At 37.6% G+C, this 14,978-nt stretch overlaps 1 non-coding gene across 1 annotated transcript; it reads left to right on the top strand.

Moving 5' to 3' along the window:
• Nucleotides 1–5,101: 5,101 nt before the first annotated feature.
• Nucleotides 5,102–5,236, top strand: LOC148125421 (U4 spliceosomal RNA). The gene has a single exon (XR_015744224.1). It is a non-coding gene; the product is annotated as a U4 spliceosomal RNA (small nuclear RNA).
• The last annotated feature ends 9,742 nt before the right edge of the window (nt 5,237–14,978 follow it).

Raw genomic sequence — 14,978 nt, 5'->3', positions numbered from 1 at the left:
ACATGAGTTCAAGTCTTGCCTTGGTCACAAAAGCCAGCTGGGTGACTTTCGGCCAGTCACTCTCTCTCAGCTCAGCTCACCTCACCTCACAAGGGAAAATAAGAGGATAAGGGTATAGTGGATATGTCTGCTGTCTTGAGCTATTTGTAAAAAAATAAAGACAGATTATAAATAAATAAAAGGGTCCATGTGGCCCTAGCTGGAGATAGCAGAATAAAAAGAGAAAGAACTGGAAAAAAATAACAAAACACAAAAATCTTGCAATAGAAGTAGAACGATTATGACAAAGAAAACAAAAATAATACCAATAATAACAAGCACCTTGGGTGTAACCCCCAAACATCTGGAGCACCACCATTGGCCTTGAAAAAATTGCCCTCAGTCAATTGCAAAAGGCAGCTTGCTCAGAATAGCGTATACATTGCGATTTAAGACCTTCAAATAACCACATCCCATGTCCTTAGAATAGGATTAGGGTTAGAGTTAGGGTAGCAGGAAAAAAATGGCAAATCTAGTCTGAACATTGGCTGACAGTGGATGACAATTGCAATGAACTAATAATAATATTAATGAAAAAATGGTTTGCCAGACAGGAAGAGGGGGGAGGGCGAGGAGGGAGGGAGAGAGAGAGAGAGGGAGGGGGGGAGAGAGGAGAGAGAGAGAGAGAGAGAGGGAGGGAGGGGGAGGGAGGGGGAGAGAGAGAGAGAGACTTACTTTTCATTTTACAGCTCTAGGAATTCTCCAACCCAGATAATAACCAAGACTGACTTTTCAAGATCAAAGTTTCAAAGCGATGCCATCTAGTGTGACAATGTGAATTTTAATATTGTGAACAAAATGTCAGCTGACTACCATTATAAGGACAAAAACAACATTAATGAGGAACTTTTATACTTTAGTGTTCTGATATGAAATAATCTAATTTAATCCTTGGATTAGTGCATTTCATTATATGGGCTTTAAGGAACAGCAACAGCCATAGATTTTTCAGTGTTTTCTGATAAAGTGCATAAATCACTCTGCTTAATAAGTAGATCTTTAACTCTTGAATGTTTATTACTTTGTGTTTCTCTTTCAATAGTATTGCTTGTGTGGACATTAAAATAGCTGCCCCCACCTCCTGCAGAGGTTATTGCGGTAATACTTAAAATAAGTTTTTTCTTTCTTCAACAGACAGCTTTACTCTACTGATAACAAAGCACCTGAAATAGTTATACGCACCATATATTTATTACTTGCAAAGTTTCAGTCATGCTATTTAGGAGGAATCCACTCTAAAAATGTTGAATCTGGGTTACAGTTCAGATTGTATAACCTAAACTTGTGAGAAGTTACAAACTACATTTTTAAAAATATTGGCCACCCTTGAATTACACATATAAGCTTCAGAAAGAAGAGGGAGGGAGGGAGGAAGGGAGGGAGGGATATGCAATGGTGAAACACCATTGACTAAGCTTTTTGTAAGTGAACTCAGCTTATAGTGAAAAAGATTCATACTTTAGTCATATTGGTGTTGTTTCAGCCATGAAAGTATCAACCATTAAAAAAGGAAACACAAAAGACTTTTTTTTCCCTAATAGATTAAATGATATAACTAAGAAATATTATAGAAAGTTACCACATTTGTTTCTAATTACTGTATGTTCATACCAACAATGATACTCAAAATAATCTTTTGGTACCATGATAACAGCAGCTATTAAGATTGTCATAAGACAGTTGCATTGTTTTTGGAATTACATCTGATCAAAGAAACTGACAGCTAACAAGTAATGACAATAGCAACAGAACACATTTTGGCAGCGTCCATGGCAGCTCCACTAACCCAGACATCCCTATGTGGTGAAATGTGCTTGGGTTACCTACCCATACATTGAGGAGGGAAATCAGCATAGTGCAGAGGTGTCAAACTCAAGGCTGGGGGGCCCATGGGATGCTTAGATCTGGCCCATGGAGCTGCCCTGGAAACAGTGAAGGACTGGCCTGCAGTGCCTCTGCCGGCGAAAAGAGAGCTCGGGAAGGCTGCATGCGGCCCTCCTGCGCTCTGTTTTCACTGGCAGAGGGTTACAGGAGGTTGTTGCAGCTGAAAATGGAGCTCAGGAATCCGTTTTCACTGACAAAGCACTCTGGCCACCACAGGAGCCAACATGAGTGATGTCCAGCTGGCCATGCCCCCCCGGCCATGTCTATCCTGACCCCCTGAGGTTAAGCACAACCCTGATGTGGCCCTCAATGAACTCAAGTTTGACACCCCTGGCAGAGTGCATCTAATGCAAGGATCATGGGATATCATCCAACTTACTTTAGGTTCAGCAGACTTAAAAAAGAAGTCCCATTAGTAGATACATGTGGTATGAAAAGAACTTGATGCACTTCGTGACATGGTGATGATGAAGATGCAAAATGCGCATATAGGCCACATGCGAAGACCTACTCTTTTGAGGAACAAGCATTCTTTGGTGCAAAGATTCTACTTTAAGAAAAGACATACTTGGAAAATTCCACATACAAGTCCTATTAGGGGAATAATGTGCTGACTGCATAATTTTTGTGAAAGGAGTAAAGTTGGGGAGGGGACATGGAGATAGCAGCAGAACAAGGAACAGTAGGAAATACCGCAGGCATGACAGAATGGGGCCAGTAATACCAGGATCTGCTGGTAGCTTAGCAAAAAAGAACACTTATATAGGAAATAAGAGCTGACAGTTCAGATATCACTATAGAAAACTGTTGACATGACCACCGTAAGATAAATCAGCTTTTGTGATGCTTGGCTTGCTACAGTCAAGTCAAAAGATAAAAGGAAGGGGGAGGCGGGAGAACCTGAACTTAAATCTGCTACTGCACAGAATAACTGCATAGAGAAACTCGTGCTGTACGTGAAAAAGAACAGAGATGCATCATAGGAAGTTCTTCCAGATTGCTCCACATAACTCCAAAATACAGGCCGCCTTCCAAAGAGTAGCCGGTGAAGAGTTCCAAAATGTAAATTACACATAAGCATAGCCTCTTTTAAAGGTCAGAAATCTAAAGCAGTGTTTCACAACCTTAGCAACTTTAAGATATCTGGACAATTCCCAGAATTCAGACATCTTAAAATAGCCAATGTTGAAAAACACTGGTCCATAGTAAGCCTATGGCCTGCCACTTGGATCAGGACTATTGTGTGCTAGGAGAGGAGTTTTACATCTTTCCCCAGAAGTTTGTTTTCCAAATACTTTGCCCCTGCCCTTCCCACAGATTGGCTTCAAATGTAATATTGAGCCACATATTCATTTTATCTGGATATATTGCTTGAACCCAACCAAATGGCATTGATTCAAAAAACTGAATTCAATGGTTCTTCCTTAACCCAACTGTCAATTCTTCTTGATTATGTATTTGTGCTGTTGCAAAGTAGAACTGGAAGAACTGTAGAACAGCTCTAAACCTATGTATAAACGATGGAGCCAGAGTGGCTGGTGGGGCCATGGGGAGCAGTTGTAAGGTGACATGAATATATATTTCTGTTCACTCATATTTGATTCTTGGAGTCTACTTGAACAAATCCCTGCAGTTTTCTTGTCAAGCAAGGCTTTTCAGAAGTGGTTTGCCACTGCCTTCTTCCTAGGACTTAAAAAGAGAGAGATTAACTCAAGGTCACCTAGCTGGCTTTGTGTTTGAGGTGGGACTAGAACTCCCAGTCTCCCAGTTTCTAGCCTGATGCCTTATCTACTGCACAAAACTGGCTCTTAATTATATATTATCTATATGCGTATAACATATAATTACATTATACAAGTTAGTATACATATATAATAAAACAGCATAAAATCAGAGAGAGGAGAGGAAATTATTAGTTGAATGGGAATGGGAAGCAATTACCTGGAACAATATTCTCTCATCTAGCAGGCTAGACCCTGCAACTCTCTCTGGATTCTTTGATCAATTTATCACCTTTGCTGTCAGATAAGCACCGCTTTATCCAAGAGAGTTCAGTTCGCTTTTTAAAGGGGGTATTTTATATTGTGGCAGTATACAAATGCAGTTAAATGAGTAAACGATAATCCTTGGTTTATAATGAGTCTGCAAAACATTTAATAAGTGCTTCAGAAAACACTACAAAGGCACTATGAGAATATATTGTATATTGAGGGGGAAGGTAGGGCTTCAGTTTCTCCTGAAGCCTGAAGCAAAATTGCCATGAGGGTATTTTGTCAGCCTTTTGAGTCAGGGAATGCAAGAACTAATTGAACTCTACTTTATTGCTGAAGGATGTAATAACAGAACCTTGAAAACTTGCTAATGTACCCCTCTGCCCCCTCTTATGGAAATGAGAAACAATATGGAGTTATCTTGAATTTTTTTCTAATTCTGTTCTTCACTCCCCAAAATGATTTTATTTACTAGTTCATGCATTCTGTCATGGACCAAGACTCACTCTGAAGAAGTTGCTCCACTGAACCTGTAGAATGTAGGCCTCAGGAGACACCTAGCCAGGAATTACTTGAGGCTGATCATACACAGCCACCATCAGAACATCTGGAGCATTAAGATGATGAGCCAGTCTCAAAATCTTGGACTCTGTGAGCAGAGCAAGTGAAATTCCTTACTAGGCAAGGCAGTAATTGTCTTAATTCAAAGCTGGCTACGGCTGATTGAAGAGGCAGGCTCTTCTTTCTCTTTGGAAGCAACTGTCTGATCCCTACTTTGATAGTCATTCCTATATACTTTGCTCATGTAAAAAACACACACAAAATTGTGGTATTTGGACTAGCTGATAAACCTAGCTTGACTTCCTGAACTTTGGACTGGGTTTTGACTTCTCTTCTGTGCCTTCCTGTTGAAAGTGAAACCAAAACTTTTTTTTTCCCCAAGAGAATATATTTTTATTTATATTCTTTTCCTCTCTGTCATTTATTAATCAGCCCTGAACGAATTACTATTATTAAATATAAATGGTGGCTGTGAGATACAAACCAGCACAGATATCCAGATCCAGAGTATCTTCCAGGTTTACTAATGCAATGGGAAATTTCAGTTGGTAAAATGAAAGACATGATATTGGTAATACTGTATTCCACTATTTGAATACAGGCCTCATGCCGTATCATCAGACATGATTTTTATACAGTGGCAGTACTGTAATCAGTGAGGTTTATCCAAGGCATGTTTATTGCTCATTGAAAACTTTTCTGTCAGGCCTAGCCAAGAACAACAACACAATCCAGTCAAAGTTCAGTTTTTTTTAAAAAAATATTGTTTACACCATATTGACAGAAACTTGCCAAGCTAAACCTATACCACTCTAAGCTAATGGATATACCCTGTAAGATTCTGGGAAGGACTCTCCTACATTTCTTCCTGTTCTCATGATCCAGCTCCAGGCTTTGTTGTCTCTTTCTTGCCTCTCTCCTTTGAACGTGCTCCCTCCTTTCTGAGAACATTTTGTGTTAACCGTAGACCACTGGTGTCAATCTCGCAGTATCACATTGCCGTCATGTGATGTATCACGTTTTTCTCCCTTTGTGGAGCCAGAGTGGGCTTGGCCTGCGCGTGATACATCCAGCCCATGGGCTGCCAGTTTGACATCCTTGCCGTATTCCATCACATCACCTCCCCATTCACAGATACATTCCATCACGTCTTCCTCATATTGTGTCTTGAGTAACTGAAATTATCTTTTAACAATAGGATAACCATTTGTGGAGCACTGGGGTGACTATTCATGGCAGCAAAAAGATAAAGTATTGCAGGATCCAATCTGGGTCAGTCACTGGGACCAGAAGGTTTGTCATCCTCAGGGAACTTCTCTATGTTCCCGCAGAGAAGTTGTGGGAATTTCTTCAGAGAAGACACAGAAAGGTTCCCTGAAGATGGGCTTCCAGCATGAATCTGAAAGCTCAGAAGACAAAACCTGTGGTTCCAGTGAATGACCCAGATTGGATCCTGCAATATTATCCTGGGTATATTCACCTTCATGCTTGATAAACTATTCTGTATTTCTTTGCTTCCATCTAATGGCAATATTGACTCCTGCAATCAAAACCTGGCAGTTCCAAAAGCCAATTCTCTCAGAATGACTTGGAAATCACTGTGACCTTTCATAGGTTGCAAAAAATCAGAGTCTACAATTTTGCTATAAATAATTACTGGTGCACAATTAAGAATTTATTACCCTTATCCCACCATCCCCCCAAATCTGAAGAAGTGCTGCTAATTTCATTTTTTTCCCCTTCCACAAAAAATAAAATTATTCAAGGTAAAAACTTTTTAGTTTTAAATTGTGCCAAACATTCAATCATGTATTTTTTCTCCCTCATTTTTCTTAATCTTTTTTTTTTGAATAGGTGTTTATCATTAATCACTGCAGGTGGTGGAACAAGACAGTGATTGGTTAAATACAACTTGCAGGTGGTCCTTGCCTTTGGCCATTATTTGCTGTTTACAGAATAACAGAGAAGGTTATATTAACTGTCCAAGCTATCCACTCAACTGTCAGCATGCTGGATGGAAAAATCAATAAAGAAGGGCAGCAAGAGGCAGAAAGAAAGGAAAGGGAAAGAAATTACAGGCTGCATGAGGTAATCTACCTAGGTAAGACAGGCAAAAGGAAGAAACACCACAGAGCTGGTCCTTGAAGGCAATTTCCCTCAAAATCTCAATTGAGAATTTCTTCTGCTTGCAGAAACTATAAGTAAATCAATTTCTACCTTTACTTCTATTGAGTTCTATCCCAAACTCTAATACCGGTAGAACTGTTTGAATGGAAATTGCAAAGGGAAGTAGAAAAAAAATTGCTATTATGCCTTTCAGCTTCCCTAAAAGAAAGTCTAAGTGAGTAGTGAAATCCCTCCATTTGCCCCTCTTCCTAAATCATTTCATGTATCCCTAAGTGACAAGATAATTTGAAAGCTGGATTGGTAGAAGACTCAACTGAATGTAAGGCTAAGCCTCTCACAGCCCAAACAGCTATTTCAGTTTTTGAACAGTTAGTTACATCAGTAAAAATCTAGAGAGACTCACTGAAAAGTAATTTTGGAGATTCTGCTTATAAGCCTACTGAAAGACTCTCTTCCTATTCCCCAGTTATTTGTTTCAGCAAAAGCAATTCCATCTGCTTTTTTAAAAAATTGGGTTAATAGGCAGGGGTGGGATCAAACCGGTGTAACTACCGGTTGAGTGATTTTAGTTTTTGTGCTGCGCGTGCGTGTATATCATCGTCATCTAGCTGCCTGGACAGCTGAGCAGCGTGCACAGCAGTTGAAAAAGCACTTTTTTCCTGCTTTTTCAACCGCAGCTGTGTCGCGTAAAGCATCTGCGGTTGAAAACACAGGAAATAAAGGTCAGGTAAGAGCCCCGGCGGGCGAATGTGCCCAAACAGCAGCAGACATAAAACCAGTTCTATGCAGGGGTGGGATTCTACCGGTTCGCACCTATTCGCTAGAACCGGTTGTTAACATTCTAAGCAGTTTGGAGAACCGGTTGTTAGAAGAAATTACTGGCCTAATCCTGTAAGGAAGGCAGGAAGGAAACATTCTGGTGTTGCTTACAGAAACTGCCTCTCTGTTAACCCTTATTACATTCTTGGCAGGACTAGACTTCCTGTCTCAGTAACATCTCTGGAGTTTTTTCCCCTCCTTTGCTGGTACTTTGCTTGTGTGGAGTGACCATTTAAAGTTACAATGGTACTGAAAAAAGTGACATGACCATTTTTCACACTTAAGACTGTTGCAGCAGCCCCAGTCATGAGAGGCCAGACAAGGAGATGCATGCCTCGATGTGAGTGATATTGAGTTGGCCACACCCAGCCAATAACATGACCACCAAGCCATGTCGACCTAGTCACATGACCATCAAGCCACGCCTACCGCCTAAGCCCCACCCACAGAACCGGTTGTTAAAAATTTTGAATCCTACCCCTGGTTCTATGTATGCTCTCTGTTTGCTGCTTTTCAGAGCAACCGGTTCTACAGAAGTGGACAGAACCGGTAGAATCCCACCCCTGTTAATAAGGTATAAAAATAGTAAGTACAGCATATGTAATTTAAATTTTTCTCTCAATTTAACTGTATTTGCTTGTCTTTAAACAACTTTTTCAACTTTTTAAAAAGAATTATAAAGGACCACCCTTATAATAATGGACATCTACTTCCCTCTTTGAGAAAGGATCTAACATCATCTCTGAGAACGTTAATGCACTTCAAGGAGATTCTGGAAAAACTTCCACAAGAGGTCCATGAGCTGTTTAGAATATACCAGCTGCCTTATGCTAACTCAGACTATTTGGCTAGTAGGGTAGGAATGGGAAAACTATAAGGCTAAGGATGCAAGTGCTTTCTGAGAGGTGCATCAGGGGCCACTTTCCACAAAATAAAATCTGGCCAAGAAGAAAAGGAATTGCATTTAAGTATCATTTTTATTTAAAGATACTCAAAAAAACATACCGACTTCAATACATGTATTTTCCTGGGATTTCTGTATGCAACTTTGACTTACAGTATTTTTGTATATAAGGACAGCATTGTGGGGGTGGAGTATGGAATTTGAAGGATGGCTCTATTAAAATGTACATAATAGTTTGGAAAATGAAAAAGTAACCAAAACAAAATTCTGTATACATTCTTAATTTGAATTAATTAAGGTGTCACAGACTAATCTAAGATAATTCAAGGCAACAAAACTTATCTCTCTGCGTTTGTGTGTGTGTGTGTATGATCAGATTGTGGTGTTTAAGGCAAGAGTCAATGGTTATGTAGTGACAGTGCTAAAGTTATAGGCCAATTTTTTATTTATTTATTTAAATTATATGGCACCCATCTCACCATAGGTGACTGTAGGCAACTTACAATCAAAGACAATCATTATGCAAACAATTTGGTTCATGTTCAATACACATCACACCAAGCATCCCTTTATATGTAAGAATGGGAGGGATAAACGGCAGATTTTAATTATTTTAAGGTGTATAAGTCAGTTATATCTTCTTACTGGCAGTGGGCAATGATGTGTGCGTGACTTCATCTTTCTCTACAGTAAAGTTTCTGATCTAGGCACGCCATGCCTGGCAGCCTTCTGCCAAGTTCCATCAAGATGAGCTATGCTATGATGTGTCAGAAGGTCTGTTATTTATTGTTGAGTCCTGATTAGGAGGCCTAATGCAGACATGCCAAGAACTTTAACAATTATAACTGTTAATGTAACAGGAAGGGGAAATTATGAGTGGAAAATAACAACATTAACTAGTATCATCAACTAAATTTAATTGGAATTTACTATAACTGTAAATTTTTTCATTTATATTGATAAACAATAGAAAGAACTGTAATATAATTTTTCACAAAATATTAACAAATATATGTTTGAAAGTGCTGTGCTGACTTGAAGGATCTACATATCTTTTCAAAGCCTACTTTGAAAACACCCAGAATGTCACTGAAATAGCAAAAATTAAAATATGCAATACATACTACGTATATAGAGTATGTAGAATACTCTACTTACACAATTGCATAGAAAGTTAGGTGCAACATCATGTGTTATAAATCGCTTTAGACTTACCTGAAACTTTCCAGTGAGCATTAAAAATAAATTTCAACAAAGAAGAGAAGATGTACTAGTGAGCTATATGATGTACTAGTGAGCTGTATTTTATCTACAGTTAAGGATAATGTTATATACATATACATATACATACACACACACATACATATGTGTGTGTGTGTGTGTGTATATATATATATATATATATATATATATATATATATATATATATATATATATATATATATATATATATATATATATTTTCTGAGGTTTTCGCAGGAATTTGTATGTGGATCTTTGGTTATTTGGATTTTCTCCCATGTAAAATTGGAAGTATCCTGGCGACGTTTCGATGAAATCTCATTCGTCATCTTCAGGTTTGTGTCTTCAGGTTTGTGCTTCTCAGAGAAGAATACACATGATTAAAAAGAACCCAATACACAAGCCTGGCATTCAGCTTTGTTCGGGTATTTTCCCACGTCATTGTAGTTGTGCTTTTAAAGTTGTAGCAACGTTTTGGCAGAATCTCATCTGCCATCATCAGGCTTCTGTATTGTGTTCGTCTGTGAGTCAGGCTTTCACAGCCATTTCTGTTTAAATTTGGTGCTAGCCTACTGCTGTGCCAGAATGGTTTTTTCTTCATCCTGATTTGTTGGGAGTCTTGGTCTTTGTTTATTGGTCTTGGAGTTTGCTGTGTTCTGTTTGATTGGTGTTTCTAATATCTTCTGTCTATTTTGTAGCTTTTTTTGTCTTGACTGGCTGGCAACATTGTGTTTTCTTTATTGGAGGCTTTTAGTGTGGCTTGGCTCCGAGTAAACGGACAGCTATCATTTATTAGGAAGCTAGGTTTCATCTGGGTGGCTGGGTGGGTGTGTTTGAGCTGGAGGTATCAGGGGGAGTCTGTTTTGTGCCCAGGTGTTTGCCTGGCTTGTGGTATGGAGATTTTTTTTGTTTGAGAATGCAGGCTTCCAGATAATTGGCAGTCTGGTGGAGTCATCTCTTCTATTCATGCTGTCAGGTCATTTTTCAATCTCTATGGCTTCTCTGATAATTCTGTAGCTGGGGTTTTCCATACTGGCTAGGGTTTTAGTGCCATTGAAGTCGATGCTAGGACCTGTGGCTTTTATGTGTTGAACTAGTGAGGAAGTGTGTCCCAGCTTTTTGACTGCATTCTTGTGTTCGTCAAGGCAGGTACTTATTCTTCTATTGGTCTGTCCGATGTATGTGGCAGGGCATGATGTGCAGGGGACTTCATATATGCCTTGGTTTTCCAGGTCAATTTTATCTTTGGGGTTTCTTAGGATGTCTGCTATTTTTCTGTCTGTTTTGAAGGCAGTCTTGATGTGATGCCTGTGTAGTATCTTCCTGATTTTGTCTGTTGTACCTCTTATGTGGGGCAGGACAGTTGTTCCACAGGTCTGTTCATCTTCTAGGTCTCTATTGTGTCTTAGTATGTTTTTGTGGATATACTCTGCTTTTATTCTTTTTTATATTATATTTTTATATTTATAATTTTAGTATAATAGATTTATTGTGCCATGAATACGAAATTAAAAAACTTATTTTAAGTTTATTTTGAATCCAATCAAAATCCTACAAGTTTTTCCTTGATTTGAATAAGAGTTTTTTATCCAGAAAGGCCAAATTCTGTGATTTGCCTGAACGGATGGTTTTGTTCTCAGAACAAAAAAATAGTCTCTGTTACATTTTAGATGAAAACTGCTGAGGAAACATTAAAGCAGTTTATTATGCAGTATTAAATTGTATAATTATGAGGCTGAAATAGCTGCAAGTTTCATTAAGGAATATATTTATGCATAAGAGGCAATAATTGTTATGTTGGTCTGAAGAAAAAAAGCCAAAATTAGGGGAAAGAAGTGCAAATAGTCAAAAAAGTCAACCAAAAAAAAAAAAGAATTCCACAGAACTTCTGGTCAGGCAAACATTACAAAAATGTGATTGAGAGGAAAATAATTGACTTGATTCTGAAATTATTAAGTTTGCAATGTTAAATTAAACTAATGTAAACCTCAGGCATGAAATATGTTGATTTTCTCCTTCACTCTATTCTCCCAATCTTTGTTTTATAAAGATAGCTGGAGAATTGACCTTTGAATTGGATTAATAAACATATTTAGCTAATAGGGATTCTGCAATATTTACTCATGTTTATCAGTGCAACCATTTACAAGTTTATTTTACTTAGGTGAAACATGCATCTTAATCACTGAAAATTCCTAATAACAGCTGTAGTTTATTCCATGTCAATAGGTCTTTTTGATATCTTTCCATCCCTTAACAAAGCTGTCTGAATAACATGCATTTCATGCTAAACGGTATACACCCCAAGTATTTTACTGTCTTCTTAATGTTGAAACCAGTCCTTTTCTTCACAATGTCTTGGTCTTTTGTGCTACTATTCTTTAACCAACAACTTTGTTTTTTGTTTGTTTACTTGAAAGCTGGCTAATATACCAAAGTGAATTTCTTCGTTAACCATTCAGTATTGTTACTAGGCTCTTGTAGGATCAAAATTAGATCATCACTAAAACCCCTCAATTTAGAAGTCTCTTTTTAATTTTCAATCTTATAATTTTCTCATCCTGTTTAAGATCTTGTTCGATACTTTTAGAACTAAAATGAAAAGACAAAGAATTGGACATCATAAAGTATCAAAATCTGAAAATCAAAATGGAAAGATTATGGCATAAACTGGCTATGATGGTCACAATAGCTATTGGCACACTAGGTGCTGTACCAAAAATATTGGATGGCAGATAAGAAAATCTGTGGATAAATTTCCCAATGTCAAAGGCCACACTGCTTGAATTTACACATATATAACATTCTAACTTATTGAGAAGAACTTGATGCGTATGAAGGCCAACACCAGCTAAAGAACCGGCAATTGTGATTATTGTATATTTGTTTTCTGAGGTTCTCGCAGGTATTTGTATGTGGATCTTTGGTTATTCGGGTTTTCTCCCACGTAAGATTGGCAGTATCTAGGCAACGTTTCGATGAAGTCTCATTCATCATCTTCAGGCTTCTTTCTTCGGCTCTGTGCTTCTCAGAGTGAATTCACTCTAAGAAGCACAGAGCCGAAAAAAGAAGCCTGAAGATGATGAATGAGACTTCATTGAAACGTTGCCTAGATACTGCCAATCTTACGAGGGAGAAAACCCGAATAACCAAAGATCCACATATTGTATATTTGTGTAAACAATAATTAAATATTAGAATAACCAGAAGTTTTAGAAAATAGGGTGGTAGAGGCCATAATTGTTTGAATAGCATTATATCCTTACTGTCTCCATAGTGTAGCCCAGGTAGTTCGACCTCACGTTCCCATCAGATTCTCAGTCAAACACTATACAGACTTGGACTTATTAAAGGCTGGCAAAGATACTGATCTAGTATTTTCAACTCATGTCAAATCTGCCTTTCATGATTGGGTGATCCAGTGTATTCCCATGCAGTGAGCTCTGCTGCAGACAGGTGGTGAATTCCAGCACATCTAGAAAGTATTATTTGCAGAAGATTGAGCTAGACATACTAAATGAAGGCAGACAACTTGATAATAATCAATAATCATGTATATTTGCCTTCATTTGCAAGTCAACTTAATTTATCAGAAATTTGAACACATGTAGGTAAGAAGAAAGAGATTGTATTCTGGTGCTGCTAAAGAAACAAACAAAACAAAACAAAACTCAAGCATTATATTTATATAATTTCATACAATCCCTCATGAGATACAAATTAATTCATTCTACCACAATTGTCATTACTGCTACATGACTGACAAAAGAAAGCATTTGTAAAGGTTTTTTTGAGGGTTTGAAGGATGTTATAGGCTTCCAATTTATCCTTTTGTCAGACTGCAACCTTTTGAATTAGACTGAAGGAAGCTTTTAACTCCTCAAAATATTTTTAGTCATCTTTTTTCAAATGTTTAAATAAAATATTTGCTTGAAGCCTTTTCCAGAAACAGAGATAAAGCCTCTTCACAAATCTGAGCTTGGCAAAAAGAAAGCGAGAGAGAGAGAATGTAATTCTTTTCTGCTAAGAAGTGACAGCCTAATATGCCTATCGCAGCACTGCAGATGCCTTGTCTCACAAAAATCTCATTTTCTGGCGCAAACTTTATGCGCCTTTAACACTATGTTTGAAATGTGTTACTCTCAAATGTCTTATGGACATTAAGTTCATAACTAGATTATATATCCTCTGTCTATGTACAGAAAGTTTTTAATTCTAAAAATGTAAATGACAGTATTGTATTGAAGCTGTGAAAAATGAAGGCAAATTTATGGTTGGGAAAAATTGACATATACAAACATGTCACTGTTGTCAGGTGGACTCATTAGCATTCAGCCTAATTTTAGAGTGGACAACTGGACAGGGACACCCATGTAGTGGTCAAAAAAAACAGGCAGATGGGCTGAGAGATGAAAGCTTGGCTCTTTTTTATGCATGTTGCATGTGATCATGGAGATCATGTTAAACCCTCGGTGGACATCCTGCAAGTGGGCATAGGCATGGAAGAGGGAGGGGAGCACATCAAACCCAGCATATTATGATCATACAAATGTTGTAAACTATATGGGAAATATAGTTTCTATATGCTTCTACTATGCTTCTATTGCTTTTATGCTTCTACTGGGCATAAAATATGTGCCTATTGTGCTAGTACAAGATATCCAGTACAAATGGCCAGCTATATCATATCTGGTTTACTAGTCTTGGAAAATTCTAGCATTTTACACCTAAAATCACAGTCTTTAAATAAAAAATGAATTTAGAAGTACCACAGAAATTAAGGGATATCTTTCCTGAGAAAGGGACAGCTAAATCTAATTTTCTGATTCGATTAGATTCTATCTTGCAATCCTGAGGTCAAAGAATATGCATATGTACTGTGACTTTTTTGCTTCTTATTATTGTGCCTTATTTGCATGAAAAATATTTTTAATAGTTTATCAAAGTATGATTATAAGCTGTAGCTTATAACAATAACAACAACTGCTCGTGTATGATTCTGACATAACCTTCTGGGTTGTTACAGAACAATATTTTCAGGACACTATAAATCAATTCTAAAATTTAATTTATATTTGTCTTTTAAAGCATGTTCTCCACATATATTCCATTGACCTCCTGGAAGAGGTAATCTTTAGTATGCTATGAAATGAATGGCTATTTCTTTTGCCCCAAGAAGTCCATAAAAAGCACATATTTTTTAAAAAAATCAATTCCACTTTTAAGCTTATATTCTTATTCAAAGTCTGCCTCAGTTATAAATACCTCATTCAACTTCACATGAATCACTCCAAAAAATAGTTTGCTGATGGATAATTCCTGATGATTACTACATTCTTTGTAGTTAGATTTCTTTCCAGAATCAAAGAGTGTTATCACCAATGGTATCGTACGTCGCTGCTGATTTCTAC

Source organism: Pseudonaja textilis, chromosome 6 (genome assembly GCF_049901715.1).
Source record: "Pseudonaja textilis isolate UNSWEBS1 chromosome 6, rPseTex1.2, whole genome shotgun sequence".
Taxonomy (NCBI): Eukaryota; Metazoa; Chordata; class Lepidosauria; order Squamata; family Elapidae; genus Pseudonaja; species Pseudonaja textilis.
Note: the sequence above shows the minus strand (reverse complement) of the source record. Positions and strands in the feature narration are given on the sequence as shown.